Source organism: Sus scrofa, chromosome 10, assembly GCF_054392235.1.
Source record: "Sus scrofa isolate SSC_HxYL_T2T_F1_AM1 chromosome 10, Sscrofa_HxYL_maternal_Yorkshire_Landrace_v2.0, whole genome shotgun sequence".
NCBI classification, from domain to species: Eukaryota; Metazoa; Chordata; class Mammalia; order Artiodactyla; family Suidae; genus Sus; species Sus scrofa.
The window spans coordinates 91,507,013-91,530,666 of record NC_139392.1 but is presented as its reverse complement, the minus strand read 5'-3'; the positions used below and the strand labels follow the sequence as shown (position 1 = coordinate 91,530,666).

The window sequence follows — 23,654 nt, the reverse complement described above, 5'->3', positions numbered from 1 at the left end:
CTTCTCAGCCAGAGTGGCTAAAATGAAAGAGACCAAGAGACCAAGTCCTGGGGACTCTGGAGTGATAACTCTCTCGTGGAAGTGAAAATTGATCCCGTCCTGTGGGAAAAGTGTTTGGCAGTATTGCCTGAACCGTGATCTGGCGATTCCACTTCTCTGGGTAGACCCGCAGCAATGGTTCATGCGTTCTAGACGGGCTGGCACCTCCCCGGCAGCGCTCCTGGCTCCGGCCCCTCAGCGGAACCCATCCCGGCGGCGCGGGGAGGGAAGCGGGGCGAGGCAGCAAGGATGCCGAAGGGACCAGGGCTGCGAGAGGCCTCGTGGAAGAACCTCGGGGGCAGTGCTGAGTGGACAAAGCCAGACCCGGGGGAACAGAAATGCACTCCCCCCTGATGAAACACTCCAACCAGAGACCAAGCCATGTTGTTATAAGTCGAGGGGTGGTGACAGCGGGGCTCCTGGGGTCCCAGTAAGCGACCTGGTTCTTGCACTGGCTGCAGTCACTCGGAGCTTTATGGGACAGTGCATGCTTGACCTGTGTTACATCTCAATGACATGTTGACTTCAAAAGGGATTTGGGGTCAGGAAGCCTGGACTCTAGCTCCGTTAACCTGTGTCTCAGGCCAGCCACCTCCCTCTCCACTCACTGTGCTGTGAAATCGGTGGCTTGGACTAGGTCGCAGTTTGTAAATGTCTCAGAGCCTCAGAACCACCCCTTCAAACAAAACCTCACCTGAGGGAGTTCTGTCATGGCTCAGTGGGTTAAGAACCCAGCCCTGTCTCTGTGAGGATGCGGGTTCGATCCCTGGCCTCGCTCGGTGGGTTAAGGATCCGCTGTTGCCGCCAGTTGCCACTTAGGTCACAGGCATGGCTCAGATCCCACGTTGCTGTATCTGTGGCAGCTGCAGCTCCAGTTTGACCCCTAGCCAGGGAATTTCCGTATCTAAAAAGAAAATGAAAGAAACCCCCTTCCAAAAAAAACCCTCACCTGATGTCAGAGTACATGTGACATACGGAGCTATCTGATCTGGGAAGAAACCAGGCATGAAACCAGGAGGGGGTGTGGCCAGGCTCCGGGAAGCAGGCGGGCGTGTGCTCTACTGGGACTGCGGGGTTGGGGTGGCTTCTGGGGGCCTGTGACCCCCGCCTGCACAGAGCCACTCTAGCACTTCCTTGTTCTGTGGTGGCTTCTTACCGGCAGATGTCCCAGCTCTACAATCAGCTCTGGTAGGGAGGGCTTGACTCCTTTGCTCTATCTCCCAGTGGATGGAAATTCAGACACGACCTGGGGACTCCAATGCAGTCATTCACACCTTAGTATGAATTCCTCGCATCACATTTATCTCCCCCCCCCTTACACACAAAAGAATTCAATAAAACCCAGTTAATGGGACGTGTGGGGTGCGGGGTTAGGGTGGGGATGGTTTGGGAAATGTGGACAATTGCTGGGAGGTGGAGTCTGGGCAGAGGGCTTTGGGCACTTGGTGATCGTGTGAGGTGGGGGCTGGCATGAAGATGCTGGTATGGGGAGGGGCTGAGGTGCAGGTGAGGCTCGCACCTGATTTGGATGCAGCCTTGGTAGCTCATCCCGGGGACGTGGGGAGTCTAACATCAGTGGTGCTGGGTGGTAGGCAGAGCCCCGTGGCTAGGTCTCCTTGCCTTGGGTCTCTGAACCTCCGGGCACACGCCAACTGGCACAGCCATCGCCCGCCATCCACTCTGTGCCAGGCCTGGCTCTAGGTAGTGGCCATTCACTAGTGGCACAAAGATACCTCTCTGCCCTTGTGGGGGCGGCGAGACCGTAAACAGGTTAATAAAACACAGCGCTCTAGACGGGGGTACATGCTCGGGGGAAAATGAAACAGGCAAGAGAGACGTGGAGCATCCAGGGTAGCTGTGCTAGATCTTAGAAGGGGGGCCTCGCCAGGAGGCGGTGACCTCTCAGGGCAAGGAACTGGGGGGTGGGGGGAGTGGGCAGGAACTGTTAGTGGGGGAGCATCTCCCTCCCTGGGGACCTTTGCAGAGTGCTCTGGAATGCAGTCGAGTGCTATTTCTCCTGGGGGCAGGGAGTGGGCATCTTTGCCTTGAATTTGTTTGCTAGATAAAGGGATTTATTGCTTTTGGTGCAATTCCAGCCCTGCGGGGCAGGTGGGGAAGTGTTGGAGCGCACACCCTGGGGCTCCAGTGGGGCACCCTTCTGCTTCTGCAAAGGCAGGATTGGGTCACTGGCACCGCCTTTGAAACAAACTGGCATGGGGGATGTTCTCTTTCCAGCTTCCTCCTTGCTCCCCCGGGTGCCCCTGTGAAGGGCTTCCCACCACTCCGGTCTGAGGACAAGTTATTTAATCTCTCGGGGACTGACTGCTTATCTCCAGGATAGAATCGTTCCTACCTGGTCGAGTAGTTCCAAAGATGAGCGATCTTGTCTTTAACGTTCTTGCCGTGATGTGCTTAACACGATGCCTTGTTATGTTCAGTAAAAGGGAGCTGAGAATAAAAGTAGCTAATGCTCCCTGGGCTCTGTTCTCTCCCCTTTTACCAGCCAAGAAACTGGGCGCAGAGAGGTGAAGTTCTTGCTCCAAGGTCACAGAGCTGGCAGGTGGTGAATCTGAACCCAGGCAGCCTGGTTCCCCTCACGGAGGAGCAGCAGATGAAGGTGGCACAGGCGCAAGCTTGAACTTGTGGGGCGCTGTGTTGCGTTTGAGCTGTTTGGAGAAATCCCTCACTCTTTGCTGGAAGCTTTCTGATCGTTTATCAGCTGTTTGTTCCCTTTGGTGCTGAAAGCATGGGGTGTGGGGAGGGGGCCCCCCAGCAGGAGGAATTTTCCTGCTCCTTCTTCTCTGCTCTGGGATATCGCCATTAGGGGGCCTGGCAAAGGTGGATACAGGAGGGATGGGGCGGGGGGTTGGCACAGAGATGTGAGCCAGACTCAGCCGAGGCTGCTGGCGGCCCGGGGCATGGTAGTGGCTGAAACCTGGTGCTCCTTCCCGTTTGGTGAGTGTGAGGTGGCTGCTGAGCCCTCCTGAGGGACACCCCGTCTTGCTCCAGACCGGAAGCGTCCATTAGCAGGTGCAGAGTGACACCCATCTAAGTGACAGATACGACCTCGTGGAAATGATTGGACTCTCGGCACTCAGCCGTTCAAAGTAACCGGCGTTTAGAAATGTCTGGAATTAGCCGTTTTGAATGATGGAGTGAATGAGTCAACGATGCATACGCTAAGTCGGTGTGGATTCCGTGTCCACCGGCATGTGTGCCGAGGGATAGACACAGTTTTTGTCTGAGGGCAGCAGTTGTCCAGGCTTTTGCTGTAGAAAGGGCAGGAAAGGTCAAAGAAAGAAAGGCGCCCCCCCCCCCCAGAGGTGGCTGCTGTCACCGCTTCCGAGAATTTCTGTCGAATTTTATTTTTTCCAAAAGAGTTGATCATGTATGTATACAATTTGAATTTTGACTGCCTTCCTTTTTGAAAAATATGCTTTCTTTTTTCATACTCTTTCCCTTTATGGGTTATCGTAGGATGGTGAGTATAGTTCCCTGTGCCAACTCCTGGTCCCCGCCCCCAGCCCTGCCCCCTTGGCAACCACAAGTCTGTTCTCCATGTCTGTGAGTCTGTTTCCGTTTCGTAGATAAGTTCACCTGTGTCCTATTTCAGATTCCACATTGAAGTGGTATCATATGGCATTTGTCTTTCTCTGACTTACCTACTTCACCTGGTAGGATAATCTCTCGGTCCAGCCGTGCTGCTGCGAATGGCATTATTTCGTTCTTTTTATGGCTGAGTGATATTCCATTGTGTCTCTGCCCCACATCTTCTTGATCCCCTCCTCTGGGGATGGACATTTAGGTTGTTTCCATGTCTTGACAATTGTGAATAGTGCTCCTGTGAGCATAGGGGTGCATGGTTCTGCCTTTTTTGACTTACAGTTGTGTCTGGATAGAGGCCCGGGGTGGGATGGCTGGATCCTATGGTAGTTCATTGTTCAGTTTTCTGAGGCACCTCCTTGCTGTTTTCCACAGGGGCTGCACCAACTTACTGTGGTGAGGCCGGCAGCTACAGTTCCGATTCGCCCTCTAGCCTGGGAACCTCCATATGCCGAGGGTGCGGCCCTAAAGAGTAAAAAACAAACAAACAAACAAATTGAGATGTTCTACTGGGTCTATTCATTCTCTGGAAAATAGCAATTTGTTGGATGTGTTCCTAAAACTAAGACGTATCTTAATCGTGTCATAGGAAGGCTGATCCTGACGCTTTTCAAGAAGAGTTTAGAAGTGAAAGCAGAGGCCTGACACGTGTTTGTACAGCCATGCTCGTGGCAGTGCTGTTCACAGCAGCCGCCAGGGGTCAGCAGCCCAGGTGCCCGTCGGCGGATGAATGGAGACATCCGTGCAGTGGGGTATATTATGCAGCCTTGAAAAAGGAGGGCCTCTGACACATGCATGAACCCTGAAGACAACATGCGCAGGAAAGAATGCAGCCACAAAAGGGCAAATGTATGATTCTACTGATAGAATCTGGAATTCTGAGTCAGGGAGTAGAATGGGTCACCCGGGGCTGGGGGGGGGGGTACTTACTGTTGAGGGGGTGAGAGCTTCATTTGGGAAGAGGGAAATTTCTGGAGGAGGATGGCGATGGTTGTCCAGCCTGTGGATGTGCTCAGGGCCCCTGGCCTCATGCTTAGAAGTGGTTCAGTTGGTCAGTTTTAGGTTATGTCCATTTCACCAGGAGGAAACAAAGAAAAAGATAAGAGTTTGAGCCTTGGAGCCTGGCTTCGGCCCTCGGGGCTCTGCTCCCTGCAGCTCCGGCTCTATCCCACCTGTGCCTCTGGGAAGCATGAGGCTGCACCTCTATCCCTGCAGCGGGAGGGCAAGGACAGGGAGCCCTACAGGAGCCCAGCTCACATGTGGGGTGCCCTTCAGTCCTGACACCACCTCGGGGGGAAGCAGAGCCTCCCTGGTCACAAGCCCCATGCCTTCCACCCTCTGCTTGGCTCCCCAGGGCAGCGGGCCTGGCAGAGCAGCGCACTTCTGCCTGGTGGCTGGGATGGGTGATGCCGCACCGACCGCACCCCCAGATCCCTGTCCTTCCCTTGGCTCCTGCCAGGCTGAAGACGTGGAGCCTGGGTTCAAGGGGCAGTGGGAGCCAGGGGAGGAGGCAGCGAGCTGGCCCCAGGCCCTCCCTGTCTCAGCTGGCTGATGCCCAAGTGGGTGAAGTTTATGGTCTGTCCAGGGTCTGGGGCCGCAGTCAGGAGGGCAGAGGGGCCGAGTCTCCGCCAGGCAGTGCAACACCATTGCCGTGCCCTGGGGACCCCCCTCGCTCCACGGCAGGTCAGCCGGGGTGTCTGTCTGTCCCCATGGCACCACCCTGGTGACCCCAGAAAGTGTATGTGGCCAAGCCTTGCAGGGTCCAGCAGCAGATCCCTGTGTACACACGTACACATGTAAACACACACACACACACACACACACACACACACACGTGCACCCAGGCCCATCCCTGGGTGACTTAGTCCTTAAGTTCAGCTTAAGTTGCTTAGGTTAAGGCTTAAATTCTTGAGCCACACCTGCTGCTCTCACGGGGTGGGGGGTGGGGGTGGCATGAATCCCAGTGGGTCGCCTCTTCTCTGTTGGGAGAACCGACTGTGTGGATAAATGGCTTCTCGGGGGACTTTTTCAGCCTGGGGTGACAGGCAGGAGGGGATTTTTTCCTGGGAACTACCCAGTAGTTTAGTATCCTGAGACTCTATCCCGCCTTCTTTCAGAAGGTCAACCCAGGTCTCAAAAGCAAACAAAACACACCCGACTGGGTTTCAGGGCGGCTCAGTGGCTGGTCATAAGCCCCGAGAAACAGGCTGCAGGAGCAGCAGAAACGCCAGCTCTGAGAGGCTCACTTTCTCCCCGTGGTTTGCTCTCGAATCTGCAAAACACCAACAAACCCCACGGCGATTTTGTGTGCCCCTTGCTTCCCAAGCGCGTACTCTTCGCGTCTGATCTCGGTAGAAGAACCTGTACTCAGATCCCACCCCCTCGGGGCAGCCTGCAGCTCCCCGCGGTGCAAGTTAGCATCTTTATTTGGCTAATGCGGGGCTCACTCGAGAGGCTTTTTAAAAACCTGCAAAGCCGAAACCCCAGGCAGCAGTTCTGATCGAATGGGGCTAGTGTGAGGTTTACACATCGACGTTTTGAGAATGTTCTTGCGGGTCCCTGACGCAGAGAACCAGGGATCAGTAACGTGGTTCAGGTGAAGTGATCAGTTTCCCAAGTTCACTCTTCCCCCGCCCCCGATTATCCAGCCTATCAGCCTGGATATTTCTGTCCCAAAACTCAGGACATAAAAACACCTGATTGAAACAGCCAGGGGGCCAAGCCTTGCCTTATGTCAGGCTCCCGTGGGTGAAACCCTCAGGTGACCAGGTCGTGCCTGGCGGGGGGGCGGGCTTCCTGCTGGGGTTGCCTTGCGTCTCTCATCGCCACGAGGCCCCATCCTCATTTGATCTCCTGCTGCTTTGGGAGAATTGTGGAAAGGACTGGCTTTAGCTCTCGGAGCATCGCAGGCTGGGCTGCTCCTGCAGGGGCGTGCTATGTGGATGCCGTTGGAGGGGCCCCAGCTGCGGGGGCCGTGGCCTTTGCATGACTCCGAAATGCACGTGCGATACCCAGTTTCGAGTCATGAATGAGTGATTACAGCCTGCTGCGTGTCAGCTCTTCGTTGTAGGCAAAGTTGTTCAAATTGGGCCATGTCTTCAGGGTCCCGGTGTCCCGCTGTGATGCGGGGCTGAGTGTCCTGTGCTCTGTCTCACGTGGGACGGGCTGAACTGGCACAGGGACCTCTCCCTGACGGAGAACTTTGGAAGAAGGCGCCTTTCCGTGTATGTGGTGTGTTGGCAGGTGTGACGCATTGCAGGGAGCATGGGGACGACCCTATGCAGACGTGACCTTGCTCTGTCCCCGGCTGACCCACTGCGAAGGGATTTCTTCTCCTTCTTCTTCCTTTTCTCCAGCCCTCAGTGTGGGCTAAAAAAAAAAAAAAAAAGAATCCGAAGACAGCTCATACATACTTGCTAATTTGCCAGCTGTCTGCTGCCTCCCGTTGTTTTTGCTGACTTAATAACCCACATTTGCATCAGAGGTCGGAGGAGACAGGAGAGCCTTTAGATTTTTCTCCAGAAGTTCAGGGCCAGCAAATAGGGAGAAGGGGCCAGGGAGGCAGCTCCCCAGGGAGCTGAAGCTTAGGTAGGGCCTCTTCCTCTGGTTGACACAGCGGCTTCTGGCTGCCCCTCCTGCCCGAGGTTCCCTGGCAGACCCCCACCCCGGTCCAGTCCCCTCCGCCCCCCTTTTTTTGGCCCACTGTTCAGATCCACACACATGTGTCTATTTCCTTCAAAAGGGTTTCGTTTCGGGGCCCCGTGGGCAGAGTGGTTAAGGGCGTGGACTTCCAGCTTAGCCGTCAGGCAGCTGGATTCAAGCCCCACTTGTGTGGCTTTCCTTCTCTGAAAACTAGTGACATCATTACTTACCTGAGTGAGTTGTTGAGAAAATATACGTAAAGCTTGAGCCCAGGGCTTAGCCCAGACTCAGGGCTTGGGATAAATGGTAGCTGTTTTAATAATGATTACTACTCTGATTATCGAATAGCTCTTATGGTATTGTGTTCTGGTTATTAGACAATCTTTTAAAATGTAGGAAGGCTTACACACAAAGTGACAGTGAAAATCACCTATAATTCAACCGCCGAGATCCATCATTTCTGATGTATAGAAACACCTAATGTTTTCTAGAGAATTGAGATTCCACCAGCATTAGTTTGTTTTTTTTTTTTTTTTTAGGGCTGCAGGTGTGGCACATGGAAGTTTCCAGGCTAGGGGTCAAATCAGAGCTGTTGCTGCCAGCCTACACCACAGCCACAGCCACAGCCACCCCAGATCTGAGCTGTGTCTGCAACCTACACCACAGCTCACGGCAACGCCGGATCCTTAACCCACTGAGCGAGGCGAGGGATCAAACCCACACCCTCGTGGACACTCATAAGGTTCGTTACCACTGAGCCATGACGGGAACTACACCAGCATTAGTTAAAAAAATTTTTTTGTTCGAGTATAGTTGATTTACAGTGTTGTGTTAATTTCTGCCGTATAGCAGTGATTCAGTTATACATACATATATATATTCTTTTTCATATTCTTTTCATTGTAGTTTATCACAGGATATTGAGGGTAGTTCTCTGTGCTCTACAGTAGGATCTTCTTATTTATTCTGTAGATGCAAGTTTGCACCTGCCAATCCCAAATTTCCAACTGACCCCTCCCACACCCCCTTCCCCAGGTCTGTTCCCCGTGTTCCATCAGCATTACTTTTATATGTAATTTCCTTTTTGCCGTGTTCTGCTATCAGCAGTGCACCTTATGCGTGGCTCATGGCATTGGTCAAAGAACACGCTCGCCTTGGCAGTGACACCATCCGGGTCCCGTGACTGCTGTGTCTGTGGTTTTTATCTTTTTCCTTCTTATTTCTCAGTGATGAATTCCTTCTGTTTTATCTTTTTCCCCCGTTTTTTATTATTAAAGTATAGTTGATTCACAATGTGTGCCGCTTTCTGCCGTACAGCAAAGGGACCCCGTCATACATAGGCATATATTCCCTCTCTTATAGTATCTTCCAGCAGGTTCTATCCCAAGAACCTGTGCTCTACAGCAGGACCTCACTGGCCATCCCTTCTAAATGGAACAGTTTGCATCTACTAACCCCAACCCCAGTCCATCCCTCTCCCTCCCCCTCCCCCTTGTCAACCACAAGTCCGTTCTGTATGCCCTTGAGTCTGTTTCTGTTCTGTAGATAGGTTCATTTGTGCCATATTTTAGATTCCACATGTAAGTGATACCATACGGTATTTGTCCTTCTCTCTCTGACTGAGTGTGAGAATCTCTGGTTGCATCCATGTTGTTGCCAATGGCATTATTGTGTTCTTTTTTATGGCTGAGTAGTATTCCATTGTGTATTTGTATCACATGTTCTTAATCCATTTGTCTATGGTGGACATTTAGATTGTTTCCATGTCTTGGCTCTTGTGACTCATGCTGCAGTGAACATAGGGTGCATGTCACTTTCTGAATTGTAGTTTCGTCCGAATCTGTGACATGGTGCTGAGTTTCTGATGCCCTGCGGTGGGGGTGGGTCATCAGGTGGGGTCCTCTGCATTGGCTGCGTGGCTGTGGGGGTGCTTCCTGCTTGATTTGTGCACCCCAGGGACACCCTTGGAGCCGGTGCTCTGCCCCCCTCCTTTGGCACGGGCGGGGCTCTCCCCACACACCTCTATTCCCCGCCCACCCCCCGGGTGTCCTTCCAGCTCTGGAGGCAGCAATCTGGGGCAGCCCAGGCCAGGACACCGTGGCTGGGGCCAGTTTCCTAAAGACCAAAGTTTTAGGAAAGAGAACCCTGCCCCTGCCCCTGCTCCCGGCTCCAGAAGGCAGACGAGAAGGGGCTCATGGATCCCCCTGGACAAGACAGCCTCTGGGAGCAGCCAGAGATCACAAGCAGCCAATCCCAGGCCCCCCACCTCGAGTGGGGCACCTTTGCTGAGTGCCTGACGTGCTGTCCCTTCAGCCCCCGTGTTCACTTAGGGTCAGGGACCGTGAGAAGGGCAGACTAGGCTGCAGATGGGATGGGCGGCAGCTTACCTGCAACTGGGGATTCCTGCCTCCCCCACCTGTCCCAGGAGGTGCAGTCAGTGGGGAGAAACATGGAAGGGGCTGGGAGGCAGACAACGGCCATGGCAGTGGAAGTAAGTCTTCAGCTTTCTGCAGCTTATGGCTAACACGGCATTTGATTTGTTTTTGGAAGAGGAACATGAATTTTTGACAGGTGAGTTCAAGAACTGTGTTTTTAGGAGTTCCTGTTGTGGCTCAGCAGGTTAAGAACCCAACATAGCATCCATGAGGATGCAGCTTCGATCCCTGGCCTCGCTCAGGGGGTTAAGGATCCAGCGTTGCTGTGCGCGGCAGCAGAGGTCGCAGATGTGACTTGGGTCTGGCGTGGCTGTGACTGTGGTGCAGGCCGGCAGCTGCAGCTCCAACTTGACCTCTAGCCTGGGAACCTCCATATGCCACAGGGGCGGCTCTAAGAAAAGAGAGAGGGAAAAAAAAGAGAAAAAAAGTGGCATTTTACAGGTGAGGGTTGCAGATTGAATCACTGGTCTTGTCTGAGTGCAAAGCTTAGTATTGTTCCCACTTTCTGTATAATAAAAGGCTCTGTCTCTCGAGGGGTGTTTGTTGAAAAGTTGTGCGTTTGGCAAAGGGTGAGGCGGCAGAGACTGCTAGCGTTCCCCCAGTATCCATGCACCCCCCTTTCCCTGCTGAGCCACCAGGGAACTCCTTGGTGTCCCCAACTTTGTACTGTTTAAATCGTGTAATACATAGAACAAAGCTTAGATTACACTGTTTCATAGAGGGTGATGGCTATGACATGGCTTATGTTGCACCATTTAAAATATAGTAAGTGAGGAGAGAAGTTAGGCCACCCTTCTAGGCTGCTTCTCCACCCCTGCCCCGTTTCCCATGTGGCAGGTGTTTTCTTGTCGGCAAATGAACAGTCAATTACATTTAATTGCCCCTTTACATTCTCTTTCGGCATTGGGTTTCGAAATAGTACTGATGCCTTGATTTGTATCAGAGGTTTACAACTTCCAACCCCGAGGAAGAGCCTCTTGAGCGGAATGGGTAGAACTCCTACCATTTTGGGCACATCCGTGAACTGAGATGTTTTCGCGTTTTAATTTTTTGTTTTGAAATAATTTCAGACTTACACGGAAGTTGCAAAAACTTAGTGCAAAGCGTTCAGCCTTCCCCCCGGATTTTGCAAATGTTGACATTTACCCTATTAGCTTTCTGATTCTTTCTCTCTCTTTTCCTTCCCTCTTTCCCTCACTCCTTCTCTGCTTCTCTCTCTCTCTCTCCCTCTCTCTCTCTCCATCCATCCATCCATCCACCCTACCCACCCTAGGAACACCACGTAAATGGAATCATACAGAATTTTTGTTTGTTTGTTTTTGGTAACTGGCTTGTTTCACTCAACATAACGTCCTCACGTTATGATCCCCATTGTAGCAGGTGTCAGAACTTCCTTTTTAATTTTATTTTTCTTCTTTTTAGGACTGCGCCTGTGGCATATGGAAGTGCCCAGGCTAGGGGTTGAATCAAAGCTACAGCTGCCGGCCGACACCACAGCCACAGCCACAGCCACACCAGATCCCTGGCATGTCTGCAACCTATACCACAGATCGTGGCAACGCTGGATCCTTAACCCACTGAGCGAGGCTAAGGATTGAACCCGCATCCTCATGAATGCCGGCCGGGTTTGTTACCACTGAGCCCCAACAGGAACACCTTCCTTCCTTTTTAAAGGCTGAATAATATTCCTCGGGGTGGACGGAACACACTCTGTTCATCCACTAGCCTGAGGATGGATGTTTGGGTGGCTTCCACCTCTTGGCTACCATGAATGATGCTGTTTTGAACACAGGTGTGCAAAGATCTCCTCGGGACTCAGGCCGTCGCTTTCTCAGACTAACCCTCCACTTGGGTTTGTTTGTTGCTTCTTGATGTTTGGGTCAGGGCTCTGCTTTTTGGGCAGGTGTCCCAGGGAGGAGGGCTGCATTCTTGAAGCATCACATCTGGACACACACATGTCCCCTTCCCGTGTTGCTCCCTTGTGCGGGATGGCATCTGCCAGCTTCCTCTGTGGTGAGGTTACTCTTCCTCCTTTGGGACTAATAAGTACTTGGGGACAGATACTCTGAGGCTTTGCAGCTATCCCGTTTCTTGTCAAACTTAGAGCTACCCAGTGACTCTGGTCTGAAATAATTACTACTGTGGTGATTCTCATGTGCCTTAGAGGTTCCATCATTCCTTCTTTATTTGTAGGAATTCTGAGTAAGGAGACGCTTTCTCATCTCTTGCACTCATTCACTCATTCACTTATTCATTTTATTACATGTGAATGGGTCCGGGGATTCTCATTTTCCTCTGGGTTATAATTTTGTTGCTCAATTCATACCTGATCCGGCCAGGGGAACCCCTTAAAGCAGGCCCCTGTGTACTTGTGTTTTTTTCTTTTCTTTTTCAGTACATGGAAGTTCCTGGCTAGGGGTTGAATCGGAGCTGCAGCTGCCAGTCTACACCAGAGCCACAGCAACGCCAGATCCTTAACCTACGGAGTGAGGCGAGGGATCGAACCCACGTCCTCAGGGATGCTAGTTGGGTTCGTTACTGCTGGGCTTCAACAGGAACTCCCCTGTGTCTTTTTGGACATATTTTCTCATGCACTCACATGCCAGCCTCACGGTTTCTTGTGGTTCCCACCCTTACACAGTGATCAATACCGGGTACCCATGAACTGCTAAATAGCTGAGACTAAATCCATCTAATGCTGTAGTTGGCCAAACCCCTCAGAGCGCCTGCTGGTCATTTATCTGAGTGCTGAGCCAGCCAGGCGTCAGGCGCCCTCTCGCTTTGTACCCTAAGTTCTGCCCTAACACTCGCATGGTCTTGAGCTCGTTTATTTAATTTATTTTTTTATGGCTGCACCCGTGCCATATGGAAGTTCCCGGGCCAGGGATTGAACCCAGCCTGAAGCTGCAGCAACCCCAGATCCTTGACACCCACTGCCCCAGGCTGGGGATTGAACCTGCGCCTCTGCAGCGACCTGAGCTGCTGCCATCAGATTCTTAACCCACTGTGCCACCACGGGAACTCCTCAAGCTGTTTTATTTTTAAAGGCAGGTGTGTTGGTTGGGTCCTCTGAGAAGCGGCCAGTAGGATGGAGCTGGACCTGCAAGAGGTTGACTGGGGGCCCGTTGCTCGTGAAAGATAAAGGAAGCGGGTTGCAGGCCTGACGCGGTGACCGAGTGGGAAGGAAGCTGGGTGGGTGGGGGGTGGGGGTGCCGTGGGAAGATGTAGGGCATCTCAGAGGTCTCCCTGGCCCCGGGGTGGGGGGAGCTCAGGTGCAAAGCTGGTCCATTGGGGGCAGAACCAGCCAGGCTCTGGTGCCCTGCTGGGTGCAGCCATGGCCCAGGAGCTGCTGAAAAGGGCCTGGGCTTGGAGGCCACCATGGACCCCAGCATGCTGCTGCTGGAGATGCCTTTACCTGCACTCCTCACAGCCAGGGAGCAAGTTCTCTCACAGGGAGACCGGAGCCAGAAGCCTCTAAAGTTGCCATAGGAAAGATAGGTAAAAGTCGTATTCACGGATTCAAAAATTAGAAGTTTGAAACAGAACTATTTCCTAGTGGGGGTGAGCGCCCCTGGGGACCCCTGAGGTTTTGATAATCTGAGGCAGTGCTGGGCCGGTGTCTTACTCTGTTTTCCTCTGGATTCCAAGCTAGAGTCTCTGGCTGAGCAGGGCCACCACTGAGGTCCCCCATGGCCCCAGCACGTGCCTTGAAAGAAGGAGCAGTCAGCTGGGTCGCCCCGGGGGCTGTCGCATTCCAGGGGGCTGGTCAAGGAGTGTCACACCCAGTCTGCGGCTCCCAGCCTCTCGGCCACCCCCAGGCGGCTTCAACGGGGAACGAGGTGCTGCGTCAGCAGCAGGACCCGGGGTCACGGAGGGTCCCAGTTCTAGACTCGAAGGCCTCCCAGCAAAAAAGGACCCCTGAGCTGGCTGGGTCATTCCACACCAGGGACGGGTCCTGCCCGGTGAGATGGGTGGGGCTCCCCGGGGCAGGCCCTCGTCCCCAGTCTGTCCCGCAGCTGCCCCCTGCCTCCGGCCACAATCTGGTTTCTGCTCACGATGCAAGTCTGCTCCCCCGGGTTTGTCCGGGGTTGTCATTTTATCTCCTCTTGCTCCTTATTGCCCGTCTAGCTCTGTCGCTGACCTCACGAGTCTCTTCCCATCCCTTCCAGGGCGCCACCCAGCAAGGAACCACCGCGCCCGGGGACGGAGCCTGTGCCATAGCCCGGCCTGGCTGCGGGGGGCGCTCCACCATGTCGTCAGTGTTGTTTTCCAAAACCTGCCTTTAAACTTTCTGGCCCCGATCTTGATCTATTTTTAGAATGTTTTCCACCCAGAGAAGGAGGAAGTACAAGGGGAACAGAGCCGGGGCAAGGATGCCAGCCCTGATGGGGCAATCGCACCGCGGGGCCAGGCAGGTTTGCAACACGGCCCGTGCCCCACTCTCTCCACCGTGGTGGCTCCTGGCACGTCGCCCCCGCCGCGCGTGGCAGAGGGTGGGCCACTTGTCACTTTCTGTCCTGCCAGGGGCCTGGGCAGGGAACCTGGGTTGTTTTGACTTTGGCTCTTTGCTCTGTGTGTGTGTGTGTTGGGGGGGGGGTCACTCTAATGGCCTCATTTAACTAATTCCTCCTTTAAAGCCCCTGTGTCCAAATGTAGCCAGAGTCTGAGGTCCTGGGGTCAGGGCCTCAATGCGGGGTTTCAGGGTCACACAGTTCAGTGCACAGTGGCCCTGTTTTCAGGTTTATCCACGTCGCCGTGTGTGTCAGGACCTCTCGCCCTTTTCATGGCTGAGTAACGTTCCACTGTGCGGCTCTACCTCATTTTGTTTATCCTTCATCTGTCGATGAGCGCTTGGGCTTTTGGCTCTTGGGAAAATTCTGCTATATCCGCTGTCTTTTCACATGAAGAGGTTCCTGGGGTTTGCATTGCGGCTCAGTGGGTTAGGAATCCAACTAGTGTCTATGAGGATGCGGGTTCAATCCCTGGCCTTGCTTAGTGGGTTAAGGATCCAGCGTTGCTGTGAGCTGTGGTGTAGGTCGCAGATGCAGCTCTGATTTGATCCCTAGCCTGTGAACGTCCATATTCCACAGGTGCCGCTGTAAAAAGAACAACAACCAAAAAAGAGGTTATTGGTGTTTGGGGGATGGGTGGCAGAGGAAGGCCAGGTGGGATGTGTCCATTGACCCCAGAGAGCAGTGCTGAGTGTCTGCGTGCAGATTCAAGGTCCAGCCTTCTGTACCAGGGCGGCGCTGGCCGTCCCTCCTCCTGCCTCGTAACCGGTAGCTGTGCTGTCATGAGCTTGCCCTGGGGCAGTGAGGGCCAGGGGCTGCTCAGGTCTTTAGAGGGTGTCCTCACTGTCCCTGGCATCCGTCTGGCCTCTTTGTCCCATGACTAATGGCTGAGCAATAGCTTTCTTAGCGATGAAGAAACAATCTCAGCTATCAAACGTAAGAATTCCAGAATTGTCTAACTTAGCCTCAGTTATTTACTGATGTTCTCAGAAAACCCTCCACCTACTTTAGAAGTTGTATTTTAGGCGTTCCCGTTGTGGCTCAGCAGGTTACAAACCTCACTAGCATCCATGAGGACTTGGGTTCAATCCCGGGCCTCGCTCAGTGGGTTAAGGATCTGTTGCCGTGAGCTGTGGTGTTAAGTTGTAGACGTGGCTTGGATCCCGAGTTGCTGGGGCTGTGGCATAGCTGGCAGCTCCGATTCGACCCCTAGCCTGGGAACTTCCATATGCCAGAGGTGCAGGCCCTAAAAGAGAGCAGAGAGAGAGAAGCTGGATTTTAGCAGTGCAGTCAGAGATGGTCCAGCCCAGGGAGAATAAGTCCCAAACCAGACCAGTAAGAGAATGGTGTTGAAACTAGACTGCCCTCCTGGTACGTTTCTAGGAGATCAGCTGCTGGTCGGAATAGAACGTTCAGATCTGCTCAGGGACGCGTTGTCTGTGAAGGAAGGATTCTGTGCCTGGTGGGGCAGAGAAACTGATGCATGAGTTTCTCAGCAAATTTCCCATTAATTGGTCCTTATTCCAGGATCTGACAGTCCCTTACCTCCTTGTATACTGTGGTTACAGGTCCCAATGTCCAGTAATGGGGTCCTCAGAGTTCCTGTTGTGGCTCAGAGGGTTAAGGACCCAACACAGCATCTGTGAGGATGTGGGTTTGATCCCTGGCCTCGCTGAGCAGCTTAAGGATCCGGCGTTGCCGAGGCTGCAGCGTAGGTGCAGATGTGGCTCGGATCCCGTGTTGCTGTGGCTGTGGTGTAGCTGGGAGCTGCAGCTCCCATTCGCCCCCCGGCCCGGGAACGTCCCTGTGCCGCGGGTGCGGCCCTGAAAGGACAAAATAAATCAATGAAAGAATGAAGAGTGATGGATTCCAGCACCTGGCTCTTGCTCTGCCCCACCCATGCCTCTTGTTTTCAAACCTTGGAGAGGAATTTTCCAGAATAAAGGTTTCTGGCTTGCACTGCCCTTGTGGTTTTGCAGGCTGAATGCGCTTCGGGGGAAGAGTGGAAGGGAAAAGGGGAGCCAAGTCCTTTGAAACTCCTGCCATGCAGGGGCCTGTCTCTTGAGCTCTCCTCCCCGCCCCTGCCTTAGCAACCTCAGCCAGAGATTCTGAATGTCACTGTCACTGCAGGGTCCCAGGACCGTCGTCTGCGGGTTATATAACCCGTTCTTCATCCAGTAACCAGAGGCTGGTCTTTAAACAAACGTGCGTTCTGTCAACCTGTGTGGCCGGACACCTGCCACCCACCGGGCTGTTTCTGGCCCTTGTGATACAAACAGCCGTGAACACCAAGGTCCCTCCCGGCCCCTTGCTCGTCCTTCTGGGTGCCTCTTGGTGCCTTGCTGGGATCAGGAGCCACGAGATGTGGCCTGACCAGTGCCCCGCCATTCTCTAGCCCTCTCCCCCTGCCTGGCTCTTCCCTGAACCCACATCCGGCGCCAGCGCCTTCGCTCATGTGTCCTCGGCTTGGTCGCCTCTTACTCCAGATACCTGGAAGGGCGACTGAAGATGTAGGCTAAAAACCGGAACGCAGGCCATCTCAACAGCGTGTCACAGCACAGCGTGTCGGAGGCAGAGCACTTGGGGTCTCGGAGGGGTAACCAGAGCATGATCCTGCTGTTAGTTTCTCCCGCTTCTTGTCATGACTGGGAGACATTAAGCCGTGGTTGTAGCTTCTATGGGAAGCCCTGTCCTGGAGTCTCGGCGATGTTGTGCTGTCCACAACGGGGCTGAGGCCGTCAATATGTATTATTACTTTTTTATTACTATTTTTTTAGGGCTGCACCTGCCGCATTCAGAAGTTCCCGGGCTAGGGTTTGAATCAGAGCCGCAGCTGCATGTCTATACCACAGCCACAGCAACACCAGATCCGAGCCATGTCTGCAACCGACACCGAAGCTTGTGGCACTGCTGGGCCCTTAGCCCACTGAGTGAGGCCAGGGATCCAACCTGAGTCCTCAGGGACGCTGTGTCGGGTTCTTAACCCACTGAGCCACAACAGGAACTCCAAGACATTTTTTCGTTTGTTTGTTTGCTTTTTAGGGCCACACCCATGGCATATGGAGGTTCCCAGACTAGGGGTCTAATCGGAGCTGCAGCTGCTGGCCTACACCACAGCCACAGCAACGTGGGATCCGAGCCGTGTCTACGACCTACACCACAGCTCATGGCAATGCCGGATCCTTAACCCACTGAGCGAGGCCAGGGATCGAACCCACAACCTCATGGTTACTAGTTGGATTTGCTTCTGCTGCACCACAATGGGAACTTCCCAAGATGTATTATTAACCATAGAAATGTGAGGTCTATCAGAGAATTTGATCTGTATCAGAGACAGAGGACTTTTTTTTTACTACATGTTTTTACTAATAAATTTGGGCATCTTAAAACCTTTCAGAAGTGCACAGAAAGCCCAAGGTCTCCTCCATTTCCTTAATGCTGATACAGTTACAGATCATAAAAGCCGTTATTTCTCCTTCCATTGGCTCTGCTGTGGCAGCGACCACGTGCCTTTTCTGCATCAGAAAGGAGGGCTGTCCAGGTGTGACAGCCGCAGCAGGAGGGCTGGGACTTTGGGGGGCTGGCTCCCCATCTTCATCTCTAGGTAGCACTTTACCTTGTAGGTTCCTTTGGAAGTTTTTAGTTTATTCATTTGTGTAGCAGTCGAAGATGGCCCTTATGTGCACCTGCTCACCAAATACTAAGTAATTTGGACCTTGTCGTCAAAACCACGTGGATCCAGAATTTGGTTGTTGGCCTTGTTGTTGGGAAGGGGGCCCAAGTAATGGAATTGGGAGCCACCAGAAAGAAGACCAGCCTAGTCGGGGGTCTTGTTGGGTATTCCTTGGCTTATTAGCTATGTGATCACAGGGAAGTAATTTCATATTTCCGAGCCTCGGCTTTATCAGCTCTAAGGGAAAAACGTAGGGGTGTGTTTGTGTGTGTGTGTGTGTGTGTGTGTGTGTGTTTGTGGTAGGGACATGACGAAACTCAAAAATGATTTCATACTTCTGACAAGGACCACATCTCACTTGACTTTAGGGCCCCAGGACAGCTGGCTTGCCGTGACTTCTTGTTGGTTGTAGGAAGAGATGAGAGATGCTGGCTTTGCTTTCCTGTGTGCTCTTGGCCTTGGCAGAGACAAAGAACAATGAGATGGATGTGAAATTCCTAGTTGATCTGCCCCAATTACAGGCCGACTTTGCTTCCAGTCCCAGCATGGACTTGCCCTGAGCCTGCATCCCGCTTAATGGCACCTGACCTGACACCTCTCTTCTTGTTCCATATGTTTGTTCTAACGTGGGTCCCTGTCCGCCTCTGGTCTGTGGGAGCGCTTTCTCTCTCACACTCAGTGTGAGCCGGAGCTCAGAGCACCGGGATGACAGCTGCGTGATCACCGGCTCCTCTCCTTGGCTGGACTCCAGATTGTTGGGATTCCAGGTGCGACCTGTTCCCTGCAGCGTCTGATGCGCAAGCGACTGCCCGTGAGCATCTAATAAATGTACCAGAAGAGGATGGATGGTGAACGGCTCACCCCTGAGCCTCCTGTCCCTCCAGGAAACACAGGCTCAGCGTGGCTGTCTGCCGTCCTCTGCTGAACTCTGCGTGTGTCTCCTCTTCATTCTGCGTCGTGCATGCAAATTGGTGACCAAGACTACACACCCATTAAAGAAGATTTACGCAAAGCCCAGAAATAGCATCCTCCGCCCCCCAGCGTAAAACACAGCTTGAGCTTGATTCTCTTTGCCCACAGGTGCAGGATTCGTGCAAATTCCGTTTGTATATGTGTATCATTTGCAAGAAGCAGAGGTGTTAGGAACACATGCAAATCACTGAAGAGTTCCTGGCTGCCTTTCTACCCCGTTCCCTTCTCCCTCAATGCCTGGATCTGTCCCATCTGTGCTTTCCTTTTTCTCCCTTGTGTTTCGTCTCAAATTTAAGCAAACGGAGCTAGCGCTGATTTTCAATTTTTGGAGTTTTTGAAAAAAAACTTTTCGTTTTGAAATACAAGAACTTACAAAATAGCATACAGAGTCCCAGGAACCTTTCACCCAGCTTCCTCTAGTGGTGACATCTGACATGACTGTCGTCAAATATCACAACCAGGAAACTGCTGTGGGTTCACGCCTGTTCACTAGCCCACAGGATATCTGATTTTTTTTTTTTTTAAAGCACAAATATTTCGAGGTCCTAAAATAATACGTTTACACACAAGGAACCTATGTGTTGATATTGGTGAGGTTGACAGGGGGTGTAAAATAGTCTCAGAGCAGGTGGGATGCTGATGTGAGAACCAAGGGGTGGATTTAAGAGTGTGGTCCCGAGGTCGGGGGTGTGCCCTTGAAAAAGGAAAGGCTGACAGGAAGCGGAGTGACAAGGACGGAGCAGAGGGAGATGGAAACGTGCGGGAAGGCTCAGTAGGGCTTCAGTTGCCACGGTTCCCCCACTATCAGGATGGGGCTGCATACAGCTGTCCTTATAACCCTCATAATGAGATGGGTCAGTCCCCTTATTTGGAGAACAATGTATATAGTATTTGAAGAAAAATAGTGATTTTCCAAAATTTATTTTTTATTTTTTTTTAGAGCACTCGTAGATTCACAGCAAAATTGAGCAGAAGGTACAGCATGCTCATACGCCCCGCCCCCCCTGGCACAGCCGCCCCCATCATCCACATCCCTCGCCAGATGGTACCTTTTTACTGAGAATGAACCTGCACTGACCCGTCGTCATCACCCAGAGTCCATGGTTGTCTGTCATTTAGGAGTCCCTGTGGGTGGCGTATGTTCAGCAGGTTTGGACAGGTGCATGAGGTCACGTAACCATCCTTATAATGTCGTACGGAGCAGCTCTGCCCCAAACATCCTCTTTGCTCCACCTGTTCACCCCCCTTGCTCCCTAACCCCTGGGGACCGTTCATCTTTTCCCTCTAGTTGTGTCTTTTCCAGAACATCACAGAGTTGGAATCGTACACTCTGGGGCCTCTTCGGCTTGGCACCTTTCACTTGGTCACCTTAGTTAATGTTCCCCTGTGTCTTTATCATGGCTGGACGGCTCGTTTCTTTTGAACCCTGAATAAGATCCCATGGTCTGCAGGCATCTCAGTTTATTTATCCATCACTTGCTGAAGGATGTCTTGGCTGCTCCCACCTCTTAGCGATTATGAATACAGCTGCCATAAACCTCCGTGTGCGGGTTCCGAACGGGGTTTTCAACCCGCCAGTGTGGCACCGTGCGGCCATCTCTGTCTCTGTTCCCCCTCGTGGCTGCATGACAAGCATTTCATTAAAAAGAAGGAAAAGGCCGCCCTCTCCCCTGTCTTTGGGAGCTAAGGGCTTCTTTCCATCTTTTCTTTGGTGTCTCTCTTCACTCAGACACGGGATGGTTCACCGGCGCGAGTGACGACACTTTGAGTCTAATTAGCAACTCTGATTGCCCGAAGCCTGCCGTGGCTTGTTCTGGCTCCTCTCTCTGGGGCGAAGGGGGCGGTTGCAGCCTGGTCCCGATGCTGAAATCGGCCTCACTGGCTCGGGACCATGGAATTGGGGTTGCCTTTTGCTGTAGGTACAGAAGAGCAGGGCTCCATGACCTTGGCCCGCAGAGGGAACTGCGAAGAGGGCGGCTGGGTCGAAAACCCGCTCCCACGGCCCCTTCTGCGTCTAAACCTAGCCAGCGAATTCTCCTCGACCGCTAGGCACCTCCACCAGGCACTGCCGGGAGAGAAGGCTTCCCTGCCGGCTCCTGCCATCTGCTCAGCTGCTCTGGGTGAGACGGTCTGAGTAGAGGGGGCTCTTCCCTCCCCGGGACTCCACTCAGCACCCCAGCCGGGGTCTGGCTGTGCCCATCCTAGGTCCCCAGGGAGCCATCAGCTGTCCGTGTCAAGTAGGGGGAAAGGTTCCTAACTGGTTGTGTTCCTTGACCTTTGGCCTCGTTCGTACCCCTCTAATCTCTAAACTTCCCTTTACCCATTTAGAGGATGACTGGATCCTCTGGAAGAGCCCTTCCAGCCTTGATAATGCCCAGGACCATGGGTCATAGAATCGACCCCCCCCTCTAGTCCCTGGAGCTGTTCTCATCCTTATGGTAGAGGAACTTTGACATTCTCTGCTGCCTTTTCTGAAGGACGGCGTGCCTGCTCGCCAGATTGGGGAGCTGGTCAAAGCCCCAGAGGTAGTTGGATACCCCGATGGAGTCGTTAACAGAACTAGGGAAAGAAGTGGGTGTCTAAACGGGTCAGCTCTGAACCAGTGCACTCCTGGAGTTCAGATGCAGTTGGGTTGTTTGTAAAGGACTTTGCAGTGAAGCAATTTTATCTTCTACAAGGAAACCCCAGCGTATGCACTTCAGGGTCCCAAGGGCAGCACCACTTCTGGCTGCCCTGCCCCCAGGCTTTTTTAGGGCCACACCCGTGGCATATGGAAGTTCCCAGGCTAGGGGTCAAATCAGAGCTGCAGCTGCCAGCCGATACCACAGCCATAGCAACGCCAGCTCCCAGCTGAGTCTGTGACTTACACCACAGCTCCTGGCAACCCCGGATCCTCAACCCACTGAGCGAGGCAAGGGATCGAACTCGCATCCTCATGGATTCTAGTCGGATTTGTTTCTGCTGTGCCACAATGGGAAGTTCTGTTTTAAAAGTGTGAATTCATCCTTGTCCCACACTCCCTCCCAGTTTGTTTGCACTTGGATATCTGAGGGGGGAGGGGGTGCAACTCGTGTTTGCTGGCCCATCAGGTGCAGGAGGAGGTCCAGGGAACTTGGCCTCTGCTCTGCAGAGGGGATGGCTGAAGCCCTGAGGTGTTATTGACACCCAGGCTGGGCAGGCGCCAGGGCTGGGTGTGGAGTGCGAATGCTTAGTTGGAAGCCCCAGGACGGCCAACTGCTTCAGAGCTGGGCCCTGGTCAGGTGCCATCAGGAGATGAAAGGTGTGCCTTCGCGGTATGGACTGCTCTCCCCCGAGCTGAAACCCACACTTGTTTGCGAGGTTGGAGGGTTGGAAGAATGCCACCCTGTCCTCTTGCCCTGCCACTCAGGGTGCAGAAAAGAATGAGTAGGAAAGTCGCAGGCAGGCGGGCACACTGGGTTCCGCCGAGAGCCAAGGTGTTCGAGCTTGCGGGGTGCAGCAGCCCCTTCCCCGACCCCAGAGAGCTGGGGGCAGCAGGCAGGGCGACCGCTGGCTCGCTGCTCTTTCCCCCTTTGGGTCAGCCCACTCTTATTTCAAGAGTGGAGTGGGACTCCCTGGGGCGTTATAGGATGTCATCGCCGGCATTTGCTCCCGCTGCAGAAAAACAAGTCCAAATGCAATGCACTCAGGTTTCTGAACAGCTGCCGGAGCGCCAAAACCAGACAGTCAGCAAAGCTGTGGGAGGGAGAGCTGGGACTCCGGGGAGAGGGAGGCGGGGGTGGGGGTGGGCCTAGGGCGGGGGAGGGGCGGGGGGAGGGGGTCAAGGGCACCCTTTCGGTGGGCGACGCTCGCTCCTCGCCCTGGGGTGCGTCGAAAGTGGGGGATGCTCGGGCGGGCAGGGTGCCCGGCGTGGGAATCGGGGCGCGGGGGCAGAGGGTCAAGCGTCCCGTCCCGGTGGGGGAGACACTGGGCTCTCTGAATCCCTGGGTGGGCTGGGGTGCGCGGAAAGTGAGGCCACTGGGCCGGGTGGGGTCCCCAGAGTGGAGGTCCCGGCTCGGGGAGGGGGGAGGGGGGAGGGGTCCCCACCCGGTGGGCAGCGCTGGGCGCTCTGCGACCCTGGGCGGGCTGGGGGAGGAGGGGTGCCTGGACTGGAGCTGGGGGTGCTTCGGGCCACCGGCCGGGCGCTCCCGCCTCCGGGCGGGCTGGGGTGCGGGGAAGGGGGAGGCCCGGCGGGGCGGGGCGGGCGGGAGCAGCTTGCCCGCCGCCAGGGAGCGGGCGCCGTCCCAGCCGAGCCATGCGGTACGTGAGCGACGTGTGGTAGCCTCTGCGCAGACTGTTCCGCGGCGGCGGGGTGGGTTTCAGCGAGCGCCGCCTCCTTCCAATCACAGCGCAGCCCCAGCGCGAGGGATGCACCTCTGCGGGGCAGGGCCGCGCTCGGGCTGAGGCATCGCGTGCCAGAGTCACATCCCTGTAATGCTGCAGACCCCGCACAAGGCACCCCAGGTCTTCACGGGGCGGCCACTGGCCTGACTACACGACGGTCACAAGTCGCGAGCTGACTGATGCAAATCTGCGAGGACCGGGGAGGCAGAAGGGACACAGACACCACAAACGGGCGCGGAGGAGGTGCAATAGGGGCTGTGCAGGTTAAATGCCACGAATTTTAGGGGCTTGCACAATCAAGACGCCGCCTCCCAATAATTACTCCGGGGCTTGCGGGCAGGTAATGAATTGCAGGTCGCAATAGGATCTAATTTTATTTACTCTTCTACTCGGGGAAATAAAGGTATATCGGAAATA

The 23,654-nt window shown here is 53.9% G+C and overlaps 1 protein-coding gene across 7 annotated transcripts in view; it reads left to right on the top strand.

Annotated features, from left to right (window-relative positions):
• Positions 1–23,654, top strand: part of PFKFB3 (6-phosphofructo-2-kinase/fructose-2,6-biphosphatase 3) — an 82,521-nt gene that overhangs the window by 32,159 nt on the left and 26,708 nt on the right. For 2 of the 7 annotated variants that reach the window (XM_084980561.1, XM_084980557.1), the window contains exon 1: positions 23,239–23,577. The exons of 4 other annotated variants lie outside the window; for them this stretch is intronic. The gene's annotated coding sequence lies outside the window, so the exon portion shown is untranslated. Of the gene's footprint in view, positions 1–23,238; positions 23,578–23,654 lie in introns of those variants that run through there. One more of the 7 variants, XM_084980560.1, reaches the window with a different exon arrangement.